Source organism: Rhagoletis zephyria, unplaced genomic scaffold (assembly GCF_001687245.7).
Source record: "Rhagoletis zephyria isolate East Lansing unplaced genomic scaffold, Rhagoletis_zephyria_1.1 Rzeph_scaffold_00004, whole genome shotgun sequence".
Lineage (NCBI taxonomy): Eukaryota > Metazoa > Arthropoda > Insecta > Diptera > Tephritidae > Rhagoletis > Rhagoletis zephyria.
The window spans coordinates 587,491-602,961 of NW_016157088.1; the positions used below are offsets into that span (position 1 = coordinate 587,491).

The following is a 15,471-nucleotide window of genomic DNA, read 5'->3' on the forward strand; positions in this document are numbered from 1 at the left end:
CTGATCATTTATGTATACATTTGTCTATATCTATCTCGATTCGTTTTGGCTGTTACAAACAACCGTTATGTGAACAAAATTAATATACCCTTGTGCACAAGTGCGCTCGGGTATAAAAAGGCAAAAAAGGCGTATATTTTTTTAATTTTGTTATGTACTTCCTTTATGTACAATGTGAAGGTCCAATTAAAGATATAAAAAAATACATACGGTGGTCAAAAAATTATAACCGAATCGCTTTTTGTCAAGTTTTAACGTATTATATTAGTTGTTATTGAACTTTCGTTATTTTTTTATATAAAAATATAGTTCATTCTTTAACAAAACCTGTGGAAATCCATGTTTCCAAATTAGAGTAGTCCACTTGCAAAGTCGCTATGTAAATTTTTTTAGATTTTAAGTTTTTGGTGAGTAACGTACCAGTATTTAAAGTAGTTTCATGTCCACTAACAATACAGTGCAAAATCTTTCTATTTTCTAAAAAAATAGCATCAAATGTTAACTACTATTGCAAAAATCGCTATAATACTTATGTATGTATTTATACATTTTCAAAAGTCTCCATCTTCTGATGAACTTAGAAAACTGCAAGAAAACGTGGTAGTTTCGGTGCCTAGTGGAAGGCGTCGTAAAAAAGAAGCAGACCAATCTTCATGGAAGAGCGAACGCGAAAAGCTAAAAAAAGATAGCTATGTAAAAGTTACTATTTCAAAACTCGCTATATTCAATTTTTAAATATAAAATATGCAAAAACTACCACACTGCGATAGTGTTTTTTAATGTTATTAGGCTCTTGTTTATCCAAATTTTCAGGTAAACAATTTGGATGTTACTTGCTGTTGTAGTTGTTTTTTTAATTTATGGCTTACTATTATAAAATCACATAACCCTGTTTTGCAAGTGGACTACTCATTTGTGCAATATAAAAAAAAAATTCAACAAACTTTCGTACAAACTTCGAACTTTCAAAAATCCTAAAAAATCGATCGACATTTTTAGCCATTTGAAACTTGTACTTTATACTACTAGAATTCAATGGGCTACCAAACTGCACACTCAGAATTTAATTAACAAACTCGAAAGTTTAACGAAAATTTGTAGATTTTTTTTAATTGCATGAATTTTTAAGTCAGTGTCACTCGATTGGTACATTTGTACAGATTTGTAAATTTTTATATTGGGCTATTGGTAAAAAAAAGGGATAATTTTATTTTTGTAATCAAAATTTTGGCAAATACCCAATCGTGTGACACTGCCTTTAAACTTGTATTTATATGGATGTTGGTAAAGAACGAACTATAAAAAACTAACCGAAATTAAATAACAACAAAAATAATATTTTAAAACTTGCCAAAATTTGGTGCGGCTATAATTTTTTCGACTACTGTACAGTTGGCTATGATTACTCCGCCGTGCTATCACAGTAGCACAATGCCACTCATATTTGACTTACAAACAAAATACGGGCTGGAATTTCAAGATTTCAACCCTGTTTTTATGAAAAATTGTATTTTTATCAGTATTTTTCTTTTAATCAAAATATGTTGAAATAAAAGTAAAACTAAAAAAATTTTGGCAGCTTGAGCTAGCTTGAGCAAAGATGAAGTGAGTAGCATGTGCACTTTATATATAATAAATCGGTTTCTGCACTCAATAATGTTTCCAGCCCGTCCAAGTCTCCAGCCATAACATAAAGGCAGGATTGACAAATGTTTAAAAGGTCCAATTGGCAAATATTTATATGCTAAATGATGTTTAAAATATATATTTCTATAATTACGGATTTAAAAACTTAATTCAACTATCCGACCAAAATCTTACTTTGCCTGCCAACCTACCAAATGAAAAAGAAGCGACCAAATTTGGCCAGAAAAGACTAATAGTGGCAACACTGCTATTGACTAAAAAAATTAAATTTAACCAAAGTACGTTTACATACATATGTAGAGATTATCCTTAGCTCGCGATTAGCTTAACTCGCTAATATGTAATTAAAAATAAATAAAAAAAAAACTTTTTAATATACAACGCTTTTAGAAATGGAATAAAAATTAGAAAATAATATTTCTCACTCCCATAGAATTTGTTTTGATAACTTTCGATTTAGAAATTTGAGCAAAACCCATTATAAACCATTTATGAGATTGAAAACGAAAAACGTGGAGTGCATGCAAGCAAAGCATTAGATTTTATGGACAAACTACATAACATAGACCTAAAATTTCTACAGAGAAAGTACAAATTTGAGATCGATTTTAAGCGGTCGTTATTCACCTTCATATCAATTCAGGTCTATTACATGCGCCCCACGCTTTTCATTTTTAATCTCATAAATGGTTTATAATGACTTTTGCTAAAATTTCAAAATCAAACGTTATTACAAGAAATTCTATGGGACTGCGAATTATTTTTTTATTTTATTTATTTTCTACTTTTTAGTCTTGTCTGTATAAAATTTTGCAATAGATATTAAAATAATTCAACAAGCAGTGAAAAGAGAACATAAGACTATGCAAGCAAAATATTGTTTGCTCACGTTTAGAATAAACATACATATGTACATGCATCCATATAGCAGCAGTTAATTTGATTTAAAGAAATGGTGTGTCGTCCATTTCCGCTGTAGCGTATGTAAATAGTGCATATATTTAGGCGCAATATTTAACTTCTTCTAGCGGGGCGATATCTAGAGTCTTCTAATTGTATCTCTTTGATATGATGCCTACAACGAGGTTGATATCTAGAATTTGCCATAAATAGCTTTGCTATATTTATAGTATAAATGGTGGTCTGGACTTACAACACTGCAAGTTGAGAAAAGCGTTGTAAAAAAAAAAACATTTTAGCCATACTAAATTCCTTCCTTGTTAATCTGTAATTAAGAAATAAGCTTAGATTAAACCGGTTAGTTTTCGATGTCCAACTAAGTTTTATCGATAATTTACGCGAAGAAAAGGTGACATTTCAAATGTGAAAGTAAACTAAAATGGGCGCTATCAAGGAAAGAGGTTTGTAAAGGTCTTTTTGATAAAATATTAAAATAAAATATATTTCAATATCTTAATTATCATGATACGAAAAGAAGGTAGTTTCTTTGCACAATTTTTTACAAAAAATAAGTTTTTGAAGTTTCATAAATTGTACAAAATTGTGAGCTACATTGCCACATTTATAGCAATCAAACAATACATCAGAGGATTTAATGTTGTGCGTGGGAAATGTTCAGTTATTTGTACAATGATGTTTTGGTGGAGAGCGGAGGGAGAAGGGGTTTGTCACCTAAAACTAGACTCATTAAAAAGAGCATAGTATAATATTTAAGAAAAGCCATCCTTTTCCTCCCTGCCCATTCTACAGGCACTCGGGGGCCATTTCAAAATGGGGTGAAATAAGCATTTTCGCAAAGAAAAATTAAACTTGTGTTAGGCCATCAGCATTATTTTTGCGCAAAACTCCCTTGCGCGGTGGTGGCCTTCGGCCGCGCTAGAAAAAATAACCTTATCAGTCCAACTCCGGTTACGCCATGCACAGTATTTTTGCGCATAATCCACCTCCAAAAATACCACCCCTATTGCGAGTGTCGACTATTAGTAGATAAAGGAATATTTGTCGATTATCGATTATCCATGGTATTTTGAATGTCGTTTTCTCATACAATAGGAGGGTGTGAATATTTTTTAGCGCTCATCCTTCTACAAACATACAGTTGTAGAAGGATGAGCGCCTAAAAACTATTCACAGTCGCTTTTTGGACGAAAAATCGAAATTCACAATACCATGTAAAGTCGATAATCGAATAATAGTAGTTTACCTACTACTAGACACTCGCAATAGGGGTGTATGAAAAAGTGCACATTTCAAACCGAAATCTTTGTTTTAAAATAAAGCTTTATCCTTTGGCTAGTGTATATGTTAAAATTTTTTGATTCGGATCACGCGTCTGGACACGATAACCCAAGAGCATTTTACAAATAACCGAACCGTACCCGAACTGTCTTACTTATGCATTTTTCTATAAACAAAAATTATATAAAATTGGTACAGTTACAAGTTGCAGGGCATCATTTTAACTCGACCTCGACCCTCTTCCATGGATAACGGTACATCGTTTGGAGGTTTAAAAATATTTTGCGTCAGCAATTTGTCATCAAACTGCATTAGATTGTATTACGTACTCTATCCTGGGAATAGTAAACAAATTTTATTTTCGAACACAGCTGTACCGAATACTTGTAGTTTGAAAACGCGCAAAAATTGTCTTTAATGTTTTCATCCAACTTCACTGACTTCAATTTTTTTTTTGCTTTTTCAAGAAAAAAAAAATTTGCTGCTAGTGAATCTGGTAGCATGATTTTAGCTAAATGTCATAAACTTGTTAAAAGTCAAGTGGTCGGCAACAACAACGAATGTCAATAAATGAAACTGCCTTCTATTATTGTATCATGTTAATTATTTAGGAGAAAAGTGATCACAGTGGCATAGGAAATAAACATAACTTTTCCTTGAGTTGTAAGAAAAAAAGCACAACAAATCTGGCAGCTAAAGTCTCAGATTTGGTTGTGTATGAATGTGATAAACAAACAAGACTTAGTTGAGATTAAATTTATATGTAAAAGCCCTTTTAGTTCGTAAGGAATTCCTTTATGCCCAAGGTATCAATATGAGGTAGGTATGTGAAAAATTAGGGAGCATCGTTTCCAGAGTAGTTTGAAGTCAGATGAATTTATCCTCGGGTAAATAGAATTCACTATAAATGGCATCTTACGAATGATTAGCATCGGAAGAAGCAGATTCGATGCGTGACAAATGCAAAATCCAAATGATAGGAAAACATTCTTGCAAAAGAGGTCGAATGATGTATGTATGTATGTATATACTTTCGCATCAGGGCGTTTAGATTGTTTAAAAAGAAAAGAGCCATTTCTGAAAAAAATCGCCAAAAATCGTCAAAGTTTTTTTTATAAAATTCATGAAATCGGATTAATTTTATTTTTATTTTAAAAATGAGATCTTGTTATAACATAGTTTGTAAAACCAAAAGCGAATATAATGCCTTCAGGGTAATAATAAATAACACAAATCACTTATATGATAGTGACAACAAAAACAAAATATTCATACTTTTAAAAAATATTTGTATTAACACATTTCCCAATAGGACTGCGCAACTAATAAATTCTAATATCAGGCAGGTTCTGCAATTCACTTCCGATTCCAATTTGAATTCAACGCGAATTTGACTCAAATTCACTCGAAAGTGAATTACAGAACTTGCCTGTATAACTCACATTAATTGCTTATTCGGAAAATCCGCTTTTAAGCGCTCGGCCCAAAAAAAGCTATAATAAGGCGAGATCAGCTATTTCCACAAATGAAATTGCAAATTTCACATTCAGCGGGAGTTGTCACAAATGATGGTTTAATATTGGCAAATGTTCGATATGCTACAATAAAATCGATAACAATAAAAAGTGTTGCCACATCAAAATTAAAGCCCTAACTCCATAACCTACGTATCACGTGTTTCGACGCATTTACATTATAGCGCGCAAAAAATTTAATTGAAGGGAAAAAATTGCCAAAAATGACCAAAGACGATTTCCTATAGCGTTTTCTTTTCTCGAAATAACGTTGCATTTATTCTGCCCTGCACCAGTGCTGTCAAGCTTTCGTGTTATTTTCTCAGCACCTTCACATATTACGTGCTCTTTCTTTAAAATGTTGCACTCTGATAATGTTGTTGTTGGTGAAATTTTTTTCGATAAAAAAAACGCCACAACAAGTGTATGAATCTTTAATCTAAATTACTTAAGTCTCCCATCATCTGAAAGAGTTGACTGCTAGGAACTCTCCTCGTTAACGGGCGGGAAGGTCAAGTATTCTTAGATAAGTTCGTTGGAGATCTTTTAAGTTGGTTTGGATGCGATGATAGCTTATTTTTACATTTTAACTGTAGTTGGGTTATTTCAATTCCCACGTTGGGTGTGTCGAGGTCTTTATGGATGTCTTAGATTGTGCTCTTGGTAAAGTTCTATGTTACTGCTACTGGTATTGCTCCATTGTTTACAACCATATTTCCAGATAGGCTTTGTAACTGTGTGTAGAGCATAACTTTATATTGAAGTCGGAGTGGAGAACGTATGTTGAGTAGCCAGTGGAGTTGACTTGATTTGGGTTTCATTCGATGACGCTTTGACCCATTCATTCAGAATACATTTTTGTCTGCGATTCTCTTCAGTATGCTTCACAGTGCGATGGCAACGTCGTGTGTCTCTCGTGGCGTTTTCTTTACGCCACTTCTTGCTGTATGGTGCTACAGCGCGCGTGCGTGAGATTTCTCTTATATGCTGCAACTTGAGTGCAAGTGTTCACAGAAAGGGAGCAATCATAGCATGTTGAGAAAGCAATAGGAAAACCAAGTAGAAGCGTTGCCTCAAGGAGGAGGCGATACAACGACAAACGGCTACAGGAAGGGGAAGCAACGACGTTAGTTTCGACAGCCATACCACTACTCACATGCAAAGGATATGTTAGAGTGAGAGAGCATGATCCAATGAGATAACTGTTGCATTCCCGTGCACAGTCGTTCGCGGAGGAAGGGGTGCGATGAAGGACTGTGTGAGAGTGCATGGAAAGCAAATATGGCGAATGTTATAATGAATACAAAAAGTAGAAATGAAAACAAGAAAAAATTGTAATGCAACAAAACATAAAAATAAATTGAAATTGTGAACCAAACGAAAAAAAGAAACTAAAAAATAGCAACCATACAAAACTCTTAACAAATAATGCACTACACTGAAAGCTCCATACATATGTCAACATATATCTATTCAAACATATATGTAAATTCCTACGTAGAGACATATGTATATACAAATACATTCCAAAGAAAGGGTAACAGCCAGTGAGGCCTTGTAAAGTATCGCGAGAACATTTACATAGGCGTAGTTAGAGCGCGTGTGGACAGTTAAGGAAGACTGTTTCGATGCAACCCTGCAGGACAAACTGGAACAATCGAGATGAATCATCATTGCTTGTTGCAGTTTAATTGCATCTCATATTTTTCATTGCTGAAAAGCTAACTAAAGTAGGTATTAGAACCCACATTGCAAATTATTTGCGAAAATGTACAAGAAGACATACAAATTTTGATTTCAAACTAACTTGGCGCTTAAACTTTGCTAAGTGTTTGACCGAGCTTCTCCTCTATTTTGTGATGTGCGGGCTTATGTCGTTACGCAAATGAAGCCAACTACAGTTATACCCCGCCTCCAAACGGCAAATGGATTTTATGAGAAGCTTTTTCACACTCGGAGAATTATCGCCGGAATAGGCGGAAAGCAAATGTCGAAAGGAAACTTCCGTAACTTATATAAATACATATCATCATTACCAACGCAAAAAGCCCTTACAACAGATTTTACGACATGTTTTATTTGAAAACTTAATACTTAGTTTATATGTTTTTTGCTTAAGTTTTCCCGGTTGCGCCAATAGTTGTGCTGAACATATGAAAATCAACTTTTTATTCCAAACAGTGTAAAAAATTAGGGAAACAATGCTGACCATTTTAAACCTGTACTGTACTCGCTTTTCACTTAAATTAATTAAGTTAATTTTAGTTAATTAGATTAAGATTAAAAAAGTTTGTTTTCGATTATTAATGAAATTTTCCTTGTAGTTTTAAGGAGGCGATCTTCCTTTAAAATTGAATGCACTGTAGAAGTCTTCTATATAACGGCAGAATCATGGTCTCGATTTCAAAATTTTAACGCAGTCTTTACTACTCTTTTGGCAAATATTGGAGGGATTTATTTATATGAAAAAGATTTTAGAAAAGCATTAAATAAATCGTTTTGGATTTTTTCAGTATTTCTGGAGATCGCCTATAGACGCTTTCAAAAGTAGACTAAAATTTCCTTCTTAAATTACTGGTTAAAGTGAAGCAATGTGTGAGGTTCTGAAAATTCACCTTTTTTGGGTTTCTAACTGCGTGTGTTGAATATCACAAAAATCATGGTTTTGTCTTAACTATTTAGTAATCAAAGAAACTCTGAACTTTAATTTTTATAATACATATTGGAAATGGGCAATGCTTTTTGATTATAATGAAAAAATATTTAGAAATAGTTTTCGTTTTTAATTTTTAGTTAATAAATTTCTAAAACTGGTTTTGACGTTAGAAAACTTAATTTTTAATTCAGATTTTTTTCCATTAAAGCTTAAACAGACGGAAGCGTTGATCCGGACTAACTCGGACTTAATCCAGATCAACTGCAGTTAATTCCCGAGATAATTCCGAATTAACGAGTTGATCCGGTTTAACGCTGCCGTCTGTTTATGCTTTAACACTCAGAAAAGAGTTTAGTTACATAAATCAACGAAATATTTTTTCCTCAACATATGATTTGGTTATACATTTTTAAGCAAAATTAGCTGATATTTCCAATATAAACAAATCAGGCGTGATTTTAAAATTTCAATTTATAATTTAAAAACAAAAAATTAATACTGTTTCTAATTTTTAAAAGAAAGTTCTAAACTAATTTTTAATCATATGACAAAAATAGAGAAAAAATTATGTATAAATTGCCAATACGCCAACAAAACAATTATGTATAAATTGCCAATCATAAAAGTTATAATTGTTACGGTCTCTGTGAAAAAGAATAAACAAACAAATTTTGGGAATATACACACATATATATGTACATAGTGGATACGTAAATCCCTTTGTAAAATTTAAAATCGATCAAGAGCAAACATATGCTTGTTTCTTTGAATTTTCTTACAGGTTATGTACATCGGACTTACATACATATGTATGCACAATAGACTGATTCAAAAAACCCGATTATTCGAAATTTATGTGCTATGGTCCAAAATCTTTGAAAGCGTCAAGAAAAAACATGCTGCTGCAAATGTGAGAGAAATCGGTGGTCGTTTAGGGGTTGTTCAACGCGATTTTCAATTTTTACCAAATCGTGCACCTGAAACCCATCTTCCTCAAAAATATCGTCTATTTACCACAAATATCGAGCTAAATGCCCGCACATACCATTGTAAAGGACCATAAAATCGACTAATGTAAAATTTAATTTAAAAATTTGTTCACGTTAATAAATAATTAATGGTTAACTAGCGAAAATTAGGTAGTTGATAACTATTGATCCCAAAATCTTTTTGAGCTCAAATTTGAGAAGAACCTTTAGGACACCTTCAGAAACTGTAATACAAAAGCAAAAACAGCCGCGCTCATAATTTGTTATAGTTAAACAACTTTTTTATCTTTTAGGGCTATGTGGGTGGGTTAAAATCGTTCCAATTTACGTGTAGGAATGGCTTCCACTGTACCTTGAAACAATGAAGGGAATAACACAAAGCAACCCGGATGGGACGATCACATCAAAATGAAGAGAAACCGAAAAAAGAACAATAGGTGTTAGTTCAAAACGATTAAAGCGATCAAAAGAGATTTCTCTTTGGCATTGCAGAAAGTGGAGTGACTCTTGTCCAAGAGTACGACAATCTCTTAACCAGAAACGAAAAACAAACAATAAGTTTTATTTTTATCAGTTAGCGAGCATCGAAAAAAGTTAAAAGATATTAGAAAAAGTACAGTTATGAAGATATGGGAATGATTTTTGCAATAAGTATCTTCAGTTGCTTATACATAATTATCATTATTTGGCCATTCTCTGACATTCCGTTGTAAGAGAGAATCATCTTCAAAGCAAAGTACAACAAAAACTTGGTAGCTATTTACTGTTACAAAATTCTTTTTGATTATTTCAGCATTGATTTTTGATATTACCATTCCACTTTTTCTTTCAAAGTCGTCCACATACCCTCTGTCACTGTACCACCCAAACATATAAACTGATACTATAATTACACATTCGCGTCATTAAAAATGACTGCTATGAGCTTTAAAAAATGACTTAAGTATGTTTTTAAACATCCATTGTATAACTTTTTATGGGTTATAGCGATTATAGCAATAAAAAATTATATAATTGATATAAAATCGATATATTAACATTTATTTCGATTAAATATATAACATAAAACATTATTCCACTTTGCGAGCTGGATTAAAATCTATTCCACCAAGTGTAAGAATCTAAGAAAAAAGTGAAACAGATTTTAACCCAACTAAACCCTGAAGGTAAATAAGTAGTTTAACTTTAACAAATTATGAGTGCGGATGTTTTGGTTGTTGTGTTATAGTTACTGAAAGTGTGCTTAAGGTTCTTCTCAAGTTTGAGCTCAAAAAGTTATTGGGGTCAATAGTTATCAACTAATTAATTTTCGCTAGTTAACTATAAATTATTTATTAATGTGAACATTTATTGGAATTAAAGATTAGATTAGTTGATTTTATGGTCTTTTGCATTGGTAAATATTTGCGAAAATTAAGACATTTAGCTCGATATTTGTGGTAAATAGACGATATTTTTGACGAAGATGTATTTCAGGTGCGCGATTATGTAAAATTTGAGCAACACCTAAACGACCACCAATTTCCCTAAAATTTTCGGCAACATGTTTTTTCTTGATACTTTCAAAGATTTTGAAAACTCGGTTTTTTTTGAATCAGTCTAATGTACATCTGTTTGTATATACATATGTACATACATACGTACTATATATGCAAATATTCACAATATGTATTTAAGCTTACAACACAGATGCATATGTACATATCTTCATGTTGGGCATTTAATCCCGAAGCAAAAATTCCCAGGATTTTCCGGGATTTGGACCTTTTCACAATTTTTGCATTTTGCTCACCGTTCTCAGAAATCAAAAAATGAAGCCACACAAGTTCATTGTTTTTGTTGTTGTAGCAGCATACAAATTCCCCAAAGAGGATTTGGGGAGTGTTGCTGGAGTGACAAGTCCTTGGCCGACCCGACATTTGGTCCTATGCGGACCATAATGCTCCTTAGAAGGAGAGTCTGCAATTTAATGTTAAAATAATTTTATAGTATCTATTCTTAAATATCTATATTAGTTGTAAAAAAATATTTGCATAAATTCAATTTCCAAAAAACCACGCCAACAAAGTAAATTGGCGACACTGCAAAGTTTTCTTGTATTTTCAATTGCTACCCGATTTTTCGTTATTACGAATTCTTGCACAAAACCTTTGAAAAAGTACTGTTATTCAGGCAGGGTCTGAAATTCGCTTCTGAATGCAAATTACTCAAGTTCACTTTCGATCAAAACCTTGGTGTCCCGTATTTTCGCTTTAAACATCACTTTCACTCTGTGAATAAATCAGTATAATCCTCGTGATCCCGGAGCTGTAATCCCGGGATTCCGGGACGTCTAAAAAAAGGGAAGGGATCCCGGGATTGAATGCCATACCCATCCATAAAGGCGTGCTGATACATTTCCATTTATAAGTATGTGTGTAAATATGTAAGTATATAATTGAGTGGGGTTCTTGTACAGAGGGAGGAACGGTACATAGGTTCTATCATTAAATATTTATGTATGTACATGTGTTTATGTACATATGTACCCGCACAAGTGGCCAACCAAGCGAAAGTCTGTTGAAAACAACTCGGATAGCGTTAAATTAAAAAGTATTCAAATCCACCTAAATTCTGAATGAGCTTTAAGGCCACTAAGCGCGTCAAATTCTACCTAAAAATCCTAACGCTTTTAATAACGAATGCGACTGAGGTAATTGAGCATATGGATATTCATTCATATTTAGTACATATGTACAATAGTAGTTCATTTGATTATTTGTGATAAATATTAAATTTTAATCTAAAAACTTAAATAGCAACAAATCACTTCAGAATACATAATCACACTGGGGAACAAAATGAAAATAAAAATTGTGGTATAAATTTTTCGATTCCGGTTTGCTAGGATATAATAAAAACATACAAGTTTTCCATTTTAAAATTTTGTGCGACATTTTTGATACCCTTTTTTGGATTTGTTTTGACTTTTTCGACATCATTGAGCAACATCTAAGATTGGAAAAAGTTTGTTCTAAAAGCGGTCGCCTCTCGGCATGTTGCATGTTGGTAAAGGGGAGTGGCACTGTCTACTGATGATAAAACGTTTTATCTCAGTAACCGCTTTACCAAACTATACCAATTTCAGTAGACGCGTTGCTTTCGGTTAAAGAAAAATATCTAAGAGAAAGCTCTGAGGAAGTGAAGGGAAGTACAGCAAAATTAGCAAATGTTTTCACAAGCCCTTTAAAACCATTAATGTACACCTCTAGTATTTACCTAAGCGTGCATTTAGGGCTCGTTTTTCATTGGAAGTTGAAACTTAGATCACGTAGACTGAGTTCAAATTGAACAGCTGGCTGACATTTGATTGGCTAATCTTTGTTTAAACCAGCCAGCTCGGGCATTTAAACTAAGTTTAAACCACAGCCGTGTACTGAAAAACTGGCCCTTAAAGGAACAAACTTATTTTGGGTCTTACTTGCATAAAGGGTTTGCATTGTGCTCGATTTTATTATTATCTCAAAGGTGTTTGCTATCCCTCATTGTTATTAGCAGGGGAGCAGATTTTGCAATTGGACCAAAGAGCTAATTTAGGCAATTTTTTTGACAAAATAAGTGACAGAGAAGCAAGAAGATGATTTTGCTTCAAAACTATAAACACCTGTGGAAATGGAATGGAATAAATTTGAAAACTCCCATTGAAAAGCAGTATAACTCATTACTCAAAAGCAATAATACTGGGGAATATAATGCAATTGTATGCTTATCAGATTTCGGGATATCGAAATAGACCGTTGCGCAAACGTTTGCTAAAATTTTAGAATCAAAACTTATCGAAACAAATTCTGTGGGTCTAGGGCAAAATATTAGCTTCGTTTTAGTCCATTTATAGAAACGTGGTAATTAACCAGTTTTTTGTTTAAATTTTTTACAATCAATTCACAAAAAATATCGAATATCGGAATTTATAATGTTTTTTTTAATCATTTTAAACTAGCTCCTCGAGATTACTTTAAAAATATTGTTTTTGCGTTGTTTAAAGACACAATCTTTTAAACCGTAACCTTCGATTTCTTGCATTATTACACTTGATGTTTATATGTACATATACATATATCTGTGTTTATTAAAAGCTCATGAATAATAAAACCAGTTAAAGTGTTTCTCAAATAAGTTGTCTATTTTATTTATTTAATTTTGGAGTATACCTGCATGTGATTCATAAAATAGGCAAAGGTAGTAAAATATTTTCTTTGATTGAAAGTTTTTTGATACAACTTTTTTTAAACAAATCTGAAATTCATAAACATAATTTCGAGGAAATAATACTTGAGAACAAATAATGCTACAAATTTCGCGAACGCTCCCAATAAAACCACCTATTTGAAAATGATATCGATATTGTGCGCAATCGATGATTGCTGGTCGATGAAAATAGAGAATCTATCTCCGATGGCAAAATCGATGATTTCTCATCATCGCCTATCTATACTTTGAAGACTTAAAGCTGGCGGATGCTCCTGAAACTATCACCACGGGCATTTTTCAGAAGCATTTTCTATTAAATACCAAAAAACGAGAATAAAAAATTGTATTCCTACACCACCAAATGCATTGCACTGGTAATTATGTTATACCCAAAATAAATACTAGAGGTGTGCATTAATGGTTTTGAAAGGCTGTTCAAAACATTTGCTAATTTTGCTATACTTTACTTCACTTCCTCAGAGCTTTCAAATACTGTTGAATGCTTTACTACTCATACTACGCATGTTACTTACGAAGTACGTGCATCATTAGACCGTCAGCCGTGAGTTTAATAAACTGTAATACTTATATCGACATGGTATAGCAAAATGAAAATTAAAATAGCGAGCGTAAAAATTATAACTAGCTCTGATCCAGTACTCAATGAACTTACAGGTTTTTACACGAACTTGCAGGAAGTTACAGGAAAATTGATCCCGTACTCCAAATTCCTTCAAAATCCTGCAAATGAGACCGATTTTTGGAGAGTTGTGTAGAGAATGAAGTTGCAGGATTTTACCCGAACTTTTTCTTCTGGTGAAATCATGAAAAGTGTCAAGCGATCGTTGACGTTTTTACAGGAAAAATGCTTATTTTGTTCCCGTACTTTTTATTGTTACTCACTTTTTACTCTCACTTCAGAGAGTAATTTTGCAGTTTGATATTTTTACAGGATTTTACACGAAAAGTATTGGATCCGAGCTTATATAAATGTATAGGCTACAAAATGTTATTGTTGGGTTTGATAGACGGGCCACTAATCTACATATGTACATTAGGGTGCCCATCGAAAATGGTTTTTTTTTTTTGGAAATTTCAAGACCCTACCCCCTAATTTTATTCGTTTTTATGAGAAATATTATTGCCTATTTTTGTAGATTCTTTAAAGGTCGCGACGTGTCGATTTAGGTCAGAAAATACGATTTCGTAGATTTATGAGTTTTTGAATGACTATTTTTGATTCGATTTCAAAGATCGAATATGATCTGAGAAGAGGATATATGAGCCATTCTTTTTTAATTCGGACGGATTTCGTAAAAAAAAATTATGTCATGTCTCCGATTTGCTTCAAATTTGTTTTGTAGGTTCCATACATGAAATAAGCTAACACGTGTACGAGGATTTTTTTTTCTTTTTTTCTTCGGAGATATGATCTGTCAAAGTTTGCATATTTTCGTGATTCTGACTAATCATGTACTTCTTCAAATCGTTTTATCTCGGGTTCTGCTCTTCACTTCATCTTAACTCGTTTAAAGCTAAAGAAACGGGACCAACATTTCTATATCAATTATATAAATAGGCAATCATGTTTCCTTTACACCCCTTTTACGGCTAAACTGTACCTCTAAGGTATAAACAATTATATATCATTAGAAAGGTATTTTGATGCTGATGTGCAGGCAATTTTTAAAATTTCAAATAAGTTTAAAATAGAGCGAAAAAATCAATTCAAAAGTCACACCAATACCAATGCCAAACATGTACATGGTTGAGGCGGAAATGCCTCCTAAATGTATGCTTTAATATTGATAGTGAATTAAAGAAACGTGCTAAGCAGCAGTTTAGGAATAAGATGTATGTATGTATGTACATGAATAGATTAGCCTCAAACAAGGATGAAGATAATTTTGAGTATGGAGAAGAAGAAAGGGATAAATACAGAAATTAAAATAAAAGTAAAGAAACCTAAATATAAAGACAAAGAGGAAGGAAAATTTAAATACCTAACCTAATAACAATGGTGGGGGTGAATATGTAAATGAAGAAAAGAATGGACATATTTAGATCAGGATAAAGGAAAGGATAAAGATGAAGAAGAAGATGAAGACCAAGACGAGGAAGAAGATGAAGATGAATATGAAGATAAGGATGGAGATAACTTATCTTAACTTAACCCCTTAACTTTACTTAACTCACCTCAACTCAACTCACGTACGCTTAAAATCTTACTCCACCT

General features: G+C 32.8%; 1 protein-coding gene and 1 long non-coding RNA gene across 3 annotated transcripts in view; both read right to left on the reverse strand.

The window, feature by feature from the left end:
• pan (transcription factor pangolin) overlaps nt 1–15,471 on the reverse strand; it is an 826,450-nt gene that overhangs the window by 292,656 nt on the left and 518,323 nt on the right. The window lies entirely within an intron of this gene.
• LOC108372949 (uncharacterized) overlaps nt 5,215–15,471 on the reverse strand; it is a 16,555-nt gene continuing 6,298 nt past the window's right edge. Inside the window, exons 2-4 of the long non-coding RNA XR_001848914.1 lie at nt 13,747–13,751; nt 5,944–5,950; nt 5,215–5,283 (exon numbers count right to left, since the gene is read on the reverse strand). This is a non-coding gene — a long non-coding RNA (uncharacterized LOC108372949). The remainder of the gene's footprint in view (nt 5,284–5,943; nt 5,951–13,746; nt 13,752–15,471) is intronic.